Source organism: Heterocephalus glaber, unplaced genomic scaffold, assembly GCF_053883595.1.
Source record: "Heterocephalus glaber isolate CG9 unplaced genomic scaffold, H.glaber_assembly_v1.0 deba00001662, whole genome shotgun sequence".
NCBI lineage: Eukaryota > Metazoa > Chordata > Mammalia > Rodentia > Bathyergidae > Heterocephalus > Heterocephalus glaber.
The window spans coordinates 15,479,142-15,483,061 of record NW_028258403.1 but is presented as its reverse complement, the minus strand read 5'-3'; the positions used below and the strand labels follow the sequence as shown (position 1 = coordinate 15,483,061).

Genomic DNA, 3,920 nt, shown 5'->3' with positions numbered 1-3,920 from the left:
TTAGGTATTGGGCTTGCTGCAGGAAGTCATCATGGCCTCGGCACAATGCATTCATTGGAATAGCACACAGAAAGCTTTTAGGACTGTGCAGCCTTGGAGTTGGATATGATATGTGCTATCGTTGCAAGAAACAGGTTTTCAGGAGTGGAGGGGGTTCCTGTGATTTGGAGAGTTTGTTCGGCTTGATTAGTAAGCTTCTTTTTTTTTTTTTTTGATTAGTAAGCTTCTTAATGTCTCCTCAGGTGGGTCCTGAAGCATGTGTCACAGACGGCAGGGGACCCATCCTTTTCTTCTTTTTGTTCATTCCTGGGGCAAGTTGTATTGCCAGCTTCTGGAGCTTCAGGAGAGGATTGCTTCCCAACTCATTACACATGGTAGGGACACACAGCCTTTGGAAGGACCCAAAGAAAGCCTGGAACTCAGAAATCCCAGGCAAGTTGCTATCATCTGACTTCTCCAGCTTTTCAGCAGCCCATCTGCTCGCAGTCTCAGCAAATTCCTTTTCAGTTAACCTGCCAGGTTTATCTAACACCTTTGAGGAAGGACCTGCTGAAGAACTTGAGGGTGAAGGGTCTCTTGATGGTATCAAAGAATGGACTGGTCTCTCCTCATTTCTCTGTTGAGATTTGTGGAAGGGGTATGTTTTGCTTCGGTCTGGAGAGTAGCTTCTGCTGCTGACACTGGAGCCAGATCTGTTGGGTGGAGAGTCCTTTTGGCCTACAGATGATTCTTGGAAAAAAGGAGGATCCCTTTTATGAGGAGACCAGTCTCATATACTGGAAAGAGTAGAAACTTTCTCTTCCAAAGTCATCTCTCATGTCCCTGTGATCAGTCTGTCGGCTTGCAGAATGATCATCTCTTGACCATCTATAGCCAGATTCATCTCCTCTGTGAGGTAGACCACTTCTTTGATTGTGAGAAAAACTGTAACCTTCAACATACTCTTGGTAGCCAACATGATTGTAATATTTACTGTAGCTTCCTTCACCAGGTCTGTCCAGCAGTGGTGGTTTCTCTGGCACAATATTAACTACCCCATGGTAGCCATCAATGGGATCAGTCTGAGGAGGTACTTGTTCTGTTGGAAGTCTTTCATGTCATATCATCCCTCAGATCACATCTCATTTCTTCTGTCAACCACTCTTGGGAAAGTAAAAGGCCTCGCCGACCTCGAGAGCCTGAACACCCTGCCTAACACATTATTTTTGACCATGAAAGACTCCTAAGTTATTATACACAGGCAACGATACACATTGCATTTGTAAAACTAGTCTCAACATCACTTTGATTGGCTGTCAACCTGGATAGAAGCATATCCTTAACTTTAATAGCACTTGTTTTATCTATAAACTAACTGAAGTTGTAGACATAAATATTTTAACCTATGTAAACTGTTTTCCATGGGAATCTCAAAAATTGCAAAAAGGAAAAAAATTATTGAGCTCAAACAAAACAGCTCTGGCATTGTAACCAGTTACAGATTGAACAGATAGATGGACAAGCACACATAAGGCAATTGTTTATAAACCAGAGTGCACTCAGATGTATTTACTTATGGCCTTTTTATGAATTAGGCACAACTATTATTTTAGTTTATGACATAACCTTATATCTGGAGCTATTGTTAGTCCTCTTTCCCCCCCTTTCTTTTTGTGCCTGTGTTCTTTTAAAGAAGGAGGAACATGAAGGGGGACCTCTGGGTTGTGTTCCCTCCCTGTTGAGGACCCAAGGTTGGATCCCTTCCCATTCAGACAAGGGGAGAAGATTGATCCTAAAGCAGCTAACTGAGGAGGGTCAATGAAACATTGAGACATCTTCTTAGGGTGACTTTTGAGACTAAAGAACAATTGGATATAAGCCATCTCATGATTTTTTTTGTTGTTGTTGCAAAAACAAGTCTAATTGATAGGTGGTAATGTAATTATAGCCCACTGCCCTTGGCCATCTTTTTTGGTCTGCCAAAGTGCATCCTGGTTAAACTCTAATACAGTAAAAGATAAGGGTTTTCTTCCTCAAACTCTGGAGATCCAGCTCTTTCCAGTGCTTAAGACATTCCAGGAGTTATTTGATAGCCCAGTCCCCATCCAAGAGAAAGACTGAGTGTGGAGATCTCTCCTATACCCTTTGGGCATTCCCCCTAGTGCAAAAGCTTCCCCTGATTTCAAAACTGAAATAGTACATCTCCCACCTCACCAGGAGAGTCCAAATGTGGCCTCAATTTCTCTTATTAGCCCCTTCCCATTGTCAGGATGTATCTGCACTTACCTGTGCATGGATTTATGCCAGTGTCCCTGTTGAGTCTTTCTCTTTGGACTCAAAGGAGTCCATTGGACCGAGGGCTTTCTAATCCCTCTTATGTCTCTGCTAATGATGACTGTGCCACATCTCAAATGCAGAGAGCTCCCAGAAGGCTCTTTTCTTTAAGGGAGATAAAATGGCTGTCAAAGGCAAATTCCAAAGTGAATGAGTTTTTTTTTTGGTGGGTGGGCTTATATATATGCTGAGAAACCATGGCCTGCTATGGCTGTTGAAGGATGGCCTGAGTTTCTAACCCTGTTCTTTAATTTTATCTCAAGACCTTGAATCAAGAAACTCTAAAATATAGAGCAAGAATAGCCCCCTCCCCCACATTTTTCTCTATATAGATTTAAAACTTTTTTTTTTTTTGATGTATCTAACCACTTTGTTAGGGATAGTGGGTTGGTGACAGAACAAATGGAAGGTGAGAGAGGAATTAGGGATCTAGCCAGGGCCTTGTTTCAATGGCCCAATTATCCCTGAGTGAACAGTGACAGAAGAGACAAGCTACACTGGAAAATCCTGTGGAGGAGATCTATCACCTCTGGGGACAAATAGAGACAGTTAATTGTCCAGAAGATATCTTGGGCCTGGGCCCTAGGACAAAGGAGTCTCCAGGACATTTTGGATTTTCTATCTAGTCACCTAGGCAATTTCCCTCTATAGCAGTAATGGCTAGGCTTTACTTAAACCCAGTCTGAAGATGTTTTTATGCCCTGGTGTCTGTAATACACTTAAGAAACTCACAGATTAATTCTGTACCCATTGTCTAACAACCACAAATTACATGTTAGTAAAGGTGCATTTATCAGTTTTCATGTCTTACCTGCACATGAATGAAGAGAAAGGCTGACTAAAATATTTTTTTCCTTCTTACCCTTAGTTAGCATATATAAGGTACAAATGTAAATCACTCCTCTGATACCTGTTCTCCTGTATTAAAGACAAATAGTTTTTGCAAATTGCGTCAACCCAACCTCCTGGAGGGAGGTTTGCTTTTGTTTAGAGAAGGTGGTTTAACGAACTAAGGAGTTCCAAAGCTAACTCCCAGTGAGTTGGAATGTAAAGAAAAACCTGAGGGGAAGGGCTGTTCGCTTTTAACTGAAACCTTCATCCTAGCAAAACATTCATTCTCAGGGGATGTAGAGGATTATTGTTTTCATCTGTTCCTGGCCCCAAAATGTATCAACACATATCTGAAGAGGGGATATATCTTAATAGAGGGAGAAAAGTCCACTTCTCCTGGGGATAAATAGTAGTGATTGATATTCTAAATAGGCATCAATCTCCCTAGCCCATTTCCTTTCCAGAAATTCCTTGTTCATTCTATGTACACTTGCTATTTGACTTGTTCTCCCATTTGATCCCCATTTAATCAATATTACCTGGGTGACTGTACTTGTAATCTTATTGGCTGATCATGGTTTTGTCCCACCTCATGCCCACCTTGTTATTTTCCATTGGACCTTATAGCTTTGTCCTACTTTGTAACTGCCTCACCTCATGGCTTTGCTCTATAAAATACCTTTGAAAAAAACGTGGTGGGGTAATCCACTTTCTGGTCTGCCTTCTGTCTCTCTTAGACAGAAGCTACCTTTCAATAAATTTTTCTTACTCTTTGT

General features: G+C 41.5%; 1 pseudogene; it reads right to left on the bottom strand.

Moving 5' to 3' along the window:
• Window positions 1–238: 238 nt before the first annotated feature.
• Window positions 239–1,120, bottom strand: LOC101706731 (periphilin-1 pseudogene; annotated as a pseudogene).
• Window positions 1,121–3,920: the final 2,800 nt, after the last annotated feature.